The following is a 12,997-nucleotide window of genomic DNA, read 5'->3' as shown; positions in this document are numbered from 1 at the left end:
GGGGCGGTCCTCAAGTGGTTAAAGCGCTTTTTCAAGCACTTTCGATTGCGATTTCCCTATACTTTCTGTTGATTCACAAACGCTCATAAAATAGTGCAGTAGCCACATTTGCGATTCAATAGAAAGCGCATCACTCGTGAAAACACTCACATTGAGCATCATTGCACTAGCACTTTTAAGGCGATTTTTAACATCGCCAGCGCTTAAACAGAAAGAGCAATATCGCTCTTAGTGTGAACAAGCCCTATGAGTGATTTTCCACTTTCCTATGCTTCACATTGAGGTTGAATCGCCTCAGAAATGCTGCAGGACCCGCATTTGCGTTTGGGGAAAAAAAAACAAAAAACACATCACTCTGGTGTAATCCATCTCATACAAATACATTAGCCAAGCGCTTTTCAAAGTGCTAGCGTTTTTAAAAGCAATCAGAAGCGCTCTTGGTGTGCATCAGCCCTCAGCCGGTAAAAAAAAAATAAATCACGTTATTTAAAGCTTCTGGTCTTACTGGCTATAAGACCCACTAGCAGTGCTTTTCTAAGTGCTTGCGATTTGTAGACCGGATGCTAAGAATTTGGGCTCACATGCAAACTGTATGCAGCTTGAGGGTAGGAACACACTAGGCAGAATCTCATATCCGTTTCCATAGCACATAGTGGAAAACACATATGCGATTCTGCCTAGTGTGTTCCTACCCCAGCCAAACAAAACGGACAGGTTTATTTTATTGGTCAAATTCCAAGCTGCCTACAATTTACATGAAAGCTGGAGTTCTGGAGGCGGCCATAAACTATTCAACCAACATTTTTATCGATTAACCACTTGAGGACCGTGGGCTTTACCCCCCTTAAGGACCGGCCACTTTTTTTCCATTCAGACCACTGCAGCTTTCACGGTTTATTGCTCGCTCATACAACCTACCACCTAAATGAATTTTGGCTCCTTTTCTTGTCACTAATAAAGCTTTCTTTTGGTGCTATTTGATGGCTGCTGCAATTTTTACTTTTTATTATATTCATCAAAAAAGACATGAATTTTGGGAAAAAAATGATTTTTTTAACTTTCTGTGCTGACATTTTTCAAATAAAGTAAAATTTCTGTATACATGCAGTGCGAAAAATGTGGACAAACATGTTTTTGATAAAAAAACCCATTCAGTGTATATTTATTGGTTTGGGTAAAAGTTATAAAGTTTACAAACTATGGTACTAAAAGTGAATTTTTCCATTTTCAAGCAACTATGACTTTTCTGACCACCTGACATGTTTCATGAGGGGCTAGAATTCCAGGATAGTATAAATACCCCCCAAATGACCCCATTTTGGAAAGAAGACATCCCAAAGTATTCACTGAGAGGCATAGTGAGTTCATAGAAGATATTAACTTTTGTCACAAGTAAGCGGAAAATGACACTTTGTGACAAAAAAAAAAAAAAAAAAGTTTCCATTTCTTCTAACTTGCGACGAAAAAAAAATGAAATCTGCCACGGACTCACCATGCCCCTCTCTGAATACCTTGAAGTGTCTACTTTCCAAAATGGAGTCATTTGTGGGGTGTGTTTACTGTCCTCGCATTTTGGGGGGTGCTAATTTGTAAGCACCCCTGTAAAGCCTAAAGGTGCTCATTGGACTTTGGGCCCCTTAGCGCAGTTAGGCTGCAAAAAAGTGCCACACATGTGGTATTGCCGTACTCTGGAGAAGTAGTATAATGTGTTTTGGGGTGTATTTTTACACATACCGATGCTGGGTGGGAGAAATATCTCTGTAAATGACAATTTTTTAATTTTTTTTACACACAATTGTCCATTTACAGAGATCTTTCTCCCACTCAGCATGGGTATGTGTACAAATACACCCCAAAACACATTAAACTACTTCTCCTGAGTACGGCGATACCACATGTGTGGCACTTTTTTGCACCCTAACTGCGCTAAGGGGCCCAAAATCCAATGAGTACCTTTAGGATTTCACAGGTCATTTTGAGAAATTTCATTTCAAGACTACTCCTCACGGTTTAGGGCCCCTAAAATGCCAGGACAGTATAGGAACCCCACAAATGACCCCATTTTAGAAAGAAGACACCCCAAGGTATTCCGTTAGTAGTACGGTGAGTTCATAGAAGATTTTATTTTTTGTCACAAGTTAGCGGAAAATGACACTTTGTGAAAAAAAACAATAAAAATCAATTTCCGCTAACTTGTGACAAAAAATAAAATCTTCTATGAACTCACCGTACTACTAACAGAATATCTTTGGTGTCTACTTTCTAAAATGGAGTCATTTGTGGGGTTCCTATACTGTCCTGGCATTTTAGGGGCCCTAAACCGTGAGGAGTAGTCTTGAAACAAAATTTCTCAAAATGACCTGTGAAATCCTAAAGGTACTCATTGGACTTTGGGCCCCTTAGCGCAGTTAGGGTGCAAAAAAGTGCCACACATGTGGTATCGCCGTACTCGGGAGAAGTAGTACAATGTGTTTTGGGGTGTATTTTTACACATACCCATGCTGGGTGGGAGAAATATCTCTGTAAATGGACAATTGTGTGTAAAAAAATCAAAAGATTGTCATTTACAGAGGTATTTCTCCCACCCAGCATGGGTATGTGTAAAAATACACCCCAAAACACATTATACTACTTCTCCCGAGTACGGCGATACCACATGTGTGGCACTTTTTTGCACCCTAACTGCGCTAAGGGGCCCAAAGTCCAATGAGTACCTTTAGGATTTCACAGGTCATTTTTGTTTCAAGACTACTCCTCACGGTTTAGGGCCCCTAAAATGCCAGGGCAGTATAGGAACCCCACTAATGACCCCATTTTAGAAAGAAGACACCCCAAGGTATTCTGTTAGGAGTATGGTGAGTTCATAGAAGTTTTTATTTTTTTGTCACAAGTTAGCGGAAATTGATTTTAATTGTTTTTTTTCACAAAGTGTCATTTTCCGCTAACTTGTGACAAAAAATAAAATCTTCTATGAACTCACCATACTCCTAACAGAATACCTTTGGGTGTCTTCTTTCTAGAATGGGGTCATTTGTGGGGTTCCTATACTGCCCTGGCATTTTAGGGGCCCTAAACCTTGAGGAGTAGTCTTGAAACCAAATGTCGCAAAATGACCTGTGAAATCCTAAAGGTACTCATTGGACTTTGGGCCCCTTAGCGTACTTAGGGTGTAAAAAAGTGCCACACATGTGGTACCGCCGTACTCAGGAGAAGTAGTATAATGTGTTTTGGGGTGTATTGTTTTGGGGTGTATTTTTACACATACCCATGCTAAGTGGGAGAAATATCTCTGTAAATGACAATTGTTTGATTTTTTTTACACACAATTGTCCATTTACATAGAAATTTCTCCCACCCAGCATGGGTATGTGTAAAAATACACCCCAAAACACATTATACTACTTTTCCTGAGTACGGCGGTACCACATGTGCGACACTTTTTTGCAGCCTAGGTGCGCTAAGGGGCCCAACGTCCTATTCACAGGTCATTTTAAGGCATTTGTTTTCTAGACTACTCCTCGCGGTTTAGGGCCCCTAAAATGCCCGGGCAGTATAGGAACCCCACAAGTGACCCCATTTTAGAAAGAAGACACCCCAAGGTATTCCGTTAGGTCTATGGCGAGTTCATAGAAGATTTTATTTTTTGTCACAAGTTAGTGAAAAATGACACTTTGTGAAAAAAACCCAATAAAAATCAATTTCCGCTAACTTAAATAAAATCTTCTATGAACTCGTCATACACCTAACACTTGGGGTGTCTTTTTTTCAAAAATGGGGTCACTTGTGGGGTTCCTATACCGCCCTGGCATTTTACGGGCCCAAAACCGTGAGTAGTCTGGAAACCAAATGTCTCAAAATGACTGTTCAGGGGTATAAGCATCTGCAAATTTTGATGACAGGTGGTCTATGAGGGGGCGAATTTTGTGGAACCGGTCATAAGCAGGGTGGCCTTTTAGATGACAGGTTGTATTGGGCCTGATCTGATGGATAGGAGTGCTAGGGGGGTGACAGGAGGTGATTGATGGGTGTCTCAGGGGGTGGTTAGAGGGGAAAATAGATGCAATCAATGCACTGGGGAGGTGATTGGAAGGGGGTCTGAGGGGGATCTGAGGGTTTGGCCGAGTGATCAGGAGCCCACACGGGGCAAATTAGGGCCTGATCTGATGGGTAGGTGTGCTAGGGGGTGACAGGAGGTGATTGATGGGTGTTTAAAGGTGTGATTAGAGGGGGGAATAGATGCAAGCAATGCACTGGCGAGGTGATCAGGGCTGGGGTCTGAGGGCATTCTGAGGGTGTGGGCGGGTGATTGAGTGCCCTAGGGGCAGATAGGGGTCTAATCTGATAGGTAGCAGTGACAGGGGGTGATTGATGGGTATTAGTGGGTGTTTTGGGTAGAGAACAGATGTAAACACTGCACTTGGGAGGTGATCGGACGTCGGATCTGCGGGCGATCTATTGGTGTGGGTGGGTGATCAGATTGCCCGCAAGGGGCAGGTTAGGGGCTGATTGATGGGTGGCAGTGACAGCGGGTGATTGATGGGTGGCAGTGACAGGGGGTGATTGATGGGTGGCAGTGACAGGGGGTGATTGATGGGTGATTGATAGGTGATTGACAGGTGATTGACAGGTAATCAGTGGGTTATTACAGGGGAGAACAGATGTAAATATTGCACTGGCGAATTGATAAGGGGGGGTCTGAGGGCAATCTGAGCGTGTAGGCGGGTAATTGGGTGCCCGCAAGGGGCAGATTAGGGTCTGATCTGATGGGTAACAGTGACAGGTGGTGATAGGGGGTGATTGATGGGTGATTGATGGGTAATTAGTGGGTGTTTAGAGGAGAGAATAGATGTAAACACTGCGCTTGGGTGGTGATCTGATGTCGGATCTGTGGGCGATCTATTGGTGTGGGTGGGTGATCAGTTTGCCCGCAAGGGGCAGGTTAGGGACTGATTGATGGGTGGCAGTGACAGGGGGTGATTGATGGGTGGCAGTGACAGGGGGTGATTGATGGGTGGCAGTGACAGGGGGTGATTGATGGGTGATTGACAGGTGATCAGGGGGGATAGATGCATACAGTACATGGGGAGGGGGGTCTGGGGAGAATCTGAGGGGTGGGGGGTTGATCAGGAGGGAGCAGGGGGCAGGGGGGGGGGATAAAAAAAAAATAGCGTTGACAGATAGTGACAGGGAGTGATTGATGGGTGATTAGGGGGGTGATTGGGTGCAAACAGGGGTCTGGGGGGTGGGCAGGGGGGGGGTCTGATGGGTGCTGTGGGCGATCTGGGGCAGGGGGGGGGGAAATCAGTGTGCTTGGTGCAGACTAGGGTGGCTGCAGCCTGCCCTGGTGGTCCCTCGGACACTGGGACCACCAGGGCAGGAGGCAGCTTGTATAATACACTTTGTAAACATTACAAAGTGTATTATACACTTTGTATGCGGCGATCGTCGGGTTAACACCCTGCCGGCGCTTCCGTATTGCCGGCGGGATGTTGCGGCGGGTGAGCGGCGACAGGCGGAGGATCGCGTCACGGATGATGCGATCGCTCCGCCCATGCCCCTACAAGGACCGCCGCCATTTGTCTATACGGCGGTCCTTGCGGGGTCCACTTCCCGGCCGCCAATTGTCAATACGGCGGTCGGGAAGTGGTTAAGGAAAGAAACAGTTTTTCAATGAACATTTGATCAGAAGAATTTTTTTCCAATCCTTTTGTTTTGAAATAATAAAAAACAAGGGGGAAATATTGCTCCCATAGGGTACTCACCTCAGGAGGGTGAAGCCTCTGGATCCTAAAGAGGCTTCCCCATTCTCTGCAGGTCTGTTCCAGCGCTGGGACTCCCCTCCCCCAAAAAAGACTTGTAGACTTGTAGACTTTGTACAGCGCCACGGAATATGTTGGCGCTTTATAAATCAATAATAATAATAAGAAACAGCTCACATATGCGCACTAGCACAGACCCACACAGCTTTCTTCGTAAGGCCACATTGGGTCAGTGTTACTGCATGTGTTGCCTGTGCCAGTAGCACGGACCCAGTCCGGCTCAGCGTTTCGGAACCTGAGCGGGACATTGCTACTGCGTAGGGAGGCCACAATTTTGGGAGTCCTAGCACTGGAGTGGATTGACGTAGGAAGAGGGAAGCCTTCTCAGGATCCAAAGGCTTCCCCCTACTGATGGAAGTATAAAAAACTCTGCATTACAAATTTCCCAGTTTTGCTTTAGGTGGCTTCTACATTTGTGTGGGGACCCCGTGGCATAGCAGCCTGCGAAGGGATCACCGCACAAATTAGTATTTTAAATTACTCTGCGGCAGAGTGCGCCAACAGGGTCATATGCATAGGCCACCCCTGTTCAGTGCAGTCCTCCCTGCACTAGAAGTACATTAGTGGGATTCCAGACAGTCCCCACCGCACTGAGCTCCATCGTTTATACTTACTGTGTCACCATAGACTTGCATTACTGCATAATCCGTGTGGTAGGCACAAATGTGGTAATGCACTGTTGACTTTGCGATGGGATTGCAGCAATTTAACTACTTCTGTTGCATTAAAGGGAAGGTTCAGGGAGGGAGGTAAAAAAATAAAAATCAATATTCACTTACCTGGGGCTTCCTCCAGCCCGTGGCAGGCAGGAGGTGCCCTCGCCGCCGCTCCGCAGGCTCCCGGTGGTCTCCGGTAGCCGACCCGACCTGGCCGGCTGCCAGGTCGGGCTCTGCTGTGCTCTAAGGCCTGGCACTTCTGCGTCCCACGCGGGCGCGCTGACGTCATCGGACGTCCGCCGGGCTGTACTGCGCCTGCGTGCCAGGCCTTGGAGCGCAGCAGAGCCCGACCTGGCAGCCGGCCTGGCCAGGTCGGGTCGGCCACCGGGAGCCTGCGGAGCGGCGGCGAGGACACCTACTGCCTGCCACGGGCTGGAGGAAGCCCCAGGTAAGTGGATATTGATTTTTATTTTTTTACCTCCCTCCCTGAACCTTCCCTTTAAGTATGAAAGTCTACATAGACTTTCATTGACTTAGCAGCCTCTTGTGGTAAAATTGCTTAGCTGCAACACTAAAGTGTAAAAGAGCCTGAAAGGACGCAAATGGCAGTTCAAATATTTCTGCCTTAAAGAGACTCTGAAGCGAGAATAATTCTCGCTTCAGAGCCCATAGTTAGCAGGGGCATGTGTGCCCCTGCTAAAACCCCGCTATCCCGCGGTTAAATGGGGGTCCCTTCACCCCCGAACCCACCCCCGCAAACCTTGGTCGCAAACTTGGTCGTGAAATTTTCGTTTCCTGGAGGCAGGGCTAACGGCTGCAGCCCTGCCTCTAGTCGCGTCTATCAGACGCGCATCGCCGCCTCTCCCCCGCCCCTCTCAGTGAAGGAAGACTGAGAGGGGCGGGGGAGAGGCGGAGATACGCGTCTGACAGACGCACGTGGGGCAGGGCTGCGGTGGTTAGCCCTGCCCCAATGCGGAAGCGCTCCCCCGCTGTACGGAGAGGATTTGGGGTTGAAGGGACCCCCGTTAAGCCGCGGGATAGCGGCGTTTTAGCAGGGGCACACATGCCCCTGCTATCTATGAGGTCTGAAGCAATATTTATTCTCGCTTCAGACTCTCTTTAAAGGAGAACTGTAGTGAGAGGTATATGGAGGCTGCCATATTTATTTCCTTTTAAGTAATACCAGTTGCCCGGCAGCCCTGCTGAGCTATTTGCCTGCAGTAGGGTGAATCATACCAGAAACAAGCATGCAGCTAATCCTGTCAGATCTGTCAAAAATGTCAGAAACACCTGATCTGCTGCATGCTTGTTCAGGGTCTAGGGCTAAAAGTATTAGAGGCAGATCTGCAGGTTAGCCAGGCAACTGGTATTGTTTAAAAGGAAATCAACATGGCAGCCTCCATATACCTCTCACTACAGTTCTCCTACAAGTCCAGTTCAACATCTGTGATTAACCACTTCATCCCAAAGGCGTTTTTACCCTAATGGACAAGAGCGATGTTCACCTTTTAGTGCTCATCCCTTTCATTTGCCAACAGCTTAATCACTACTAATCACAATAAAATGATCTATATCTTGTTTCTTTCACCACTAATTAGGCTTTTTGGTATCGATATTTGTTTTCAGTAATTACTTTATTTTCTATGCATTTTAAAGGGTGAAACAAGGAAAAAATACACTATTTCTCCAATTTAATCCCCTCAAGTTTTAATATAAACACTACTACTGTACATTAAGTACACAGATTTTATCTGCCTATCTTTCCTGGTTATCACAACATTTTAATTATGTTCCTAGTACAAAGTACGGTGACAATATATTATTTGGAAATAAAGGTGTATTTTTATGGAGTTTTTTTATTTTACTAATCTCACGTGCACACGCACAGCAGCAGCAGCACTGTTTGACTTATAAAAACATCCTGGAGCCAATAAGAGACTCTAGCAGGACGTTTTAATAAGTCCGATTATCATTAAAGAGGAACTGCCGCAAAAATCTTAAAATTTAAAAAACACATACAAATAAGAAGTACATTTCTCCAAAAGTAAAATGAGCCATAAATTACTTCTCTCCTATGCTGGTGTCACTCACAGTAAGTAGTAGAAATCTGACATTACCGAAAGGTTTTGGGCTAGTCCATCTCTCCATAGGGGATTTGCAGCATGGCCTTTATTCTTTATAAAGACATTCCCTGAAAAATATTTATACAAAGATGCTGGCCAGCCTCCCTGCTCACTGTACACTATTTTGGCAGTTGGACGGAGCAACTGCCATTCACTAAGGGCTGGTGCACACCAGAGCGGTTCTGAAGCGTTTTTTTTAACCGCTTGCAGGGGGAAAAACCGCTTGGCTAATGAAAGTGAATGGGATGGTGCACACAAGAGAGGTTCGTTTTTTTCCACAAACGCAAACTCAAAGGCTGCAGCATTTTTGAGATTTCTGAGGCGTTTCTGCATCAATGTTAAAGTATAGGAAAGTGGAAAACCGCTCTGAAAAACGCTAGATCAGCGCGGTTTTCCAGACGTTTTTGTTACAGAAGCTGTTCAGTAACAGCTTATACTGTAAGAATGTCTGCAATCTGATACACAAAAACGCTAGGCATGTTTAGAAAACGTCTCTAAACATGCCTAGAATCGCTATGAAATCTGCTTCAAAAACCTCTAGCGTTTTGCAGATCTGCTAGAGGTTTTTGGTGTGCACTGGGCCTAAGTGCTTTTAAAAATACCCTGAGAATCCCCCTATGAGAAGATGGGCTAGTCCAAAATCTGCCAGTAATGACAGATTTGTACTTATTGTAAATGACAGGAACATAGGAGAAAAATAATTTATGGCTCATTTTACTCTGGTAGAATTGTACGGTACTTATTATTTGTATGTGTTTTAAATTTTAAGATTCACGACAGTGCCTCTTTAAGTGGTTAAAGTAAATGGGAATCGGGTAAAAAAAAAAAAAAAAAATCAACCAGATACTTACCTAAGGAGAGGGAAGGCTCTGGGCCCTATAGAGCAGAGTTCCCCAACCCTATCCTCAAGGCCCACCAACAGTACATTTTTTGCAGTAAACCAGGGCTGTGGAGTGGGTACAAAAATCTCCTGACTCCAACTCAGACTCCTCAGTTTATGAAATCACGACTCCAACTCCGACTCCCCAAAATGGCTCCGACTCCTCGACTCCTTAGTCTAATACTTAAAGGGAACCTTAAATGAACAGGGGGTAAAGAGTTTCACTTACCTAGGGCTATTACCAGCCCCCTGCAGCAGTCCTGTGCCCTCGGAGCCGCTCTGGAATCCTCCGGTCCCCTGCTTTCACTTAGTTTCGTTTTTGACGGCTCACCAGTCGGCCGGCCGCCTGCCATGCATATTATTGGACGCATTTCTTACTGCAATTAGTGCTGTTGCGGACCGCAACACGTACAAAAATATGCGTTGCCGCATTCCGCACACTACTTATGTGGATTTATACAAAACATGCACTGTTGGTGGGCCTTGAGGACAGGGTTGGGGAACACTGCACCTTCCCACACCTCTCACGGATCCCTCATTCTAGCGCTGGCTCCATGGTAGCAGCATTCAACGAATTGGTCAAATACTGCTGTCGCCGGAGGCTTCGGAAGCTTACGGGCTCCTGAAGGGGGCATTCCGTACTGCGCTAGCACGAGCAGTATGGAGCCGCCCATATTCAGGAGAACTCGGGCTCCCAAAGCCTCCCACGGTGGGGGAATAGACAGGGAGCCAGCGCTTAAACGAGGGGACTTTGAGGAGAGCGGTAAGGCTCTGTAGAACCCTGAGCCTTCCCTCTCCTTAGGAAATTATCTGGTTCATTTTTTATTCCCATTAGCTTCAGGCTACGTTTACAGTTGACGTTGCGGTTTTTGGTGCAACGTTAAAGTCGCACCGCAGGTAGTAACGCAAAAGCATAATGTGTTAGTACATGTTATGCTATATTGCGTTGCGTCTAGCTGTCATTTCAATGCGACCTTAACGTCGCATCTAATGTGCCCTTATCCTTGCTTCCTGATGCGACCAAAACGGCGCATGTGTTCGTTTTTTTTTTAATAAAAAAAAAACCATTGAGCATGTGCAAACACAGTAACGCAGCCCATAACATGCCAAACGCACTGCAAGCACTACTTTCACAGAACGTGCGTTACACTATAACGCAACGCATGCACTGTGAAAGTAGCATTGACTTTGCATTGCAGTGCGTTTGTACGCGTTAGAAAAGGCTATAATGCGCAACTTTAACGTCGCACTGTGAACCTACCCTCAATCTGACACAATATGCTTATGAAATAAATATTACCCAACAAAATATCAATTGTTCATGACCGTAAGGAATCAGTCAGTTACCAGTAATCCCAAAAACAGACACTAGATGGTTCATAGTTCTTTTATTTGCATATATAGTTATATATATATATATTTTGGCAAAAAAAAGCATTACAAAGTTACTTTGGAGGGACAAATAATGCACTTCACAATGTAAATCTGCTCTCTGCATTTGTATAAAATACATTCTTAAAATCATGATTTAGCATATATAGATCTATATATTATAAAACAATACCTGTAACTTTACATATACTTATATAGCTTATAATATTTGAAATGGAAATGGAATGTGTGAAAATATTTTTGGTGATTATAATCACAGGCTTTAAAGATTATATTTCATAAATATAAAACACTGGAAAAATTACCCTTGCTTTTGCAATTGCACTACGTTTAGCTTACTATATTATACATTACTGAGAACGACAAGGCAGTTTGCACTCTAGCAGCTGTTTCTACATTCTGCAAGCTTGTTTCATTATGGGATTTAGCCACTGGGTGGCACTGGTGATGCTGAATTGCATAAAGCACTACAGTAAATCAGCAATTTGTCCAACCTTCACCTGAAATGAAAGGGACATGGAGGTTGACATTCATTCCCTTTTAAACAAGTTGCCTGGCTGTCCTGCTGATCATCTGCCTCGAATGCCTGGTACACGTGATGAGATTTTCTTGCAGATTTACGGTCAGAGAGTATTTTCAACATGTCCAATCTGATTTCCAATCAATTTTCCATAGAAGTGGACAGAAAATCAAGTCGGCTAGTCTTATCAGCTTGTGAAAGTGGTTGTTTTTTAATGTAATGTTTACAATTTTAAGATATTTGTATGCAAACTATAGCGCAATATGCTGGAGTCCATTCTCCCTCCACCTGGGGTATTTCCCCTTTAAGAATGAACCTGTATAGGTGTGGTGGTGGAGGTAGGTGTGGTCTCTGGGTATTAAAGGACTGCTGGATTCATGTCATATCAGCTACGACTAAGGACCCGGTAGGGTCAGAAACGCGTCAGCTTGCATGCTGTTCTAACTTTTGTTATTTTCTATGATGGTTTAATAAAGTATTTGGTCTTAACTCATGGAAGGTGCGCAGAGGAACTTTTCGAACAGTTGAACAGAAAATCAATCAGACCTGTTGGAGATAATCGATCTGGCAGTGAATCTGCCAGAAAATCTTATTGCGTGTACCAGGCATAAGCTTTAAGCCACAGACCCTGAACATGCATGCATTTTAACACTTTTCAATAAATGTTAAATTTCAATAAACAATCTGGCCCACGACTTAGATTGTAATATTTTGGCCCCATACATGATTGAGTTTGACATCCCTGCCCTAGGGTGAATTTAGGCTTCAGAGCCATCACACCTGCTTGGTGCATGATGGAGCAACCAGGAAGCATCTGAGATAGTCCATCAAAGAGCAAAGTATCACTATATGTGCCTCTACCATACAGAATAACTGAAAAGGGACTAGTTCATGCACTGTGTCAGACCTTAATCCTTGTTTAAGCATACAGAGGATGCGAAAGGACACATACTGTATTATAGTCACCTGGTTTCAGCCTAAAGAACTCCGACACCCCCACAAGCAGTTATGAATTCTGCATTAAGACCCCAGACATCCTCATCAACAAACGCATGCCTCTAATGCATAACGCATAATCTCGCACTAACTGGTAAACAGTGAGTCTTTGTGGTCATTTCTCTACATCTTCACAGGTAAAGGTATAATGCTAGGTACACACCATACAATTTTGCGTAATTAGATAGATTATTTCCGACATGTCCAATCTTATTTTCGATCGTTTTTTCTGATCGATTTCTCACAGAAGTGAATGGAAATAGATAAGAGCATCGAATATCGATCGGACAGAAAATTTACCGAAAAAAAACTCATTGTGTGTACCCAGCATAAGGATGGTTTCAGACCGACAGCGATTCTGCCGTGATTGCGCTGCACTCGAGATTTACTGCATGCAGCTTTTCAGATGCGGTTGTCTTTCCACGATTAGAATCGCAGCAAAATCACCAAACTTTTTGATGTTAAAAAGCGCTAATACCTTGGAATCCAGCAGGGCTTAAGGCTCATACACACATCAGACCATAGTCTTTGGAAAATGAGAGATCACAATTTTACCCCCTTCCATGTAGTATGAGAGCCAAACCTTCACAGTCTTTTCTATGGAGCTGAAC

This window comes from Hyperolius riggenbachi, chromosome 1, assembly GCF_040937935.1.
Source record: "Hyperolius riggenbachi isolate aHypRig1 chromosome 1, aHypRig1.pri, whole genome shotgun sequence".
NCBI lineage: Eukaryota > Metazoa > Chordata > Amphibia > Anura > Hyperoliidae > Hyperolius > Hyperolius riggenbachi.
Note: the sequence above shows the minus strand (reverse complement) of the source record.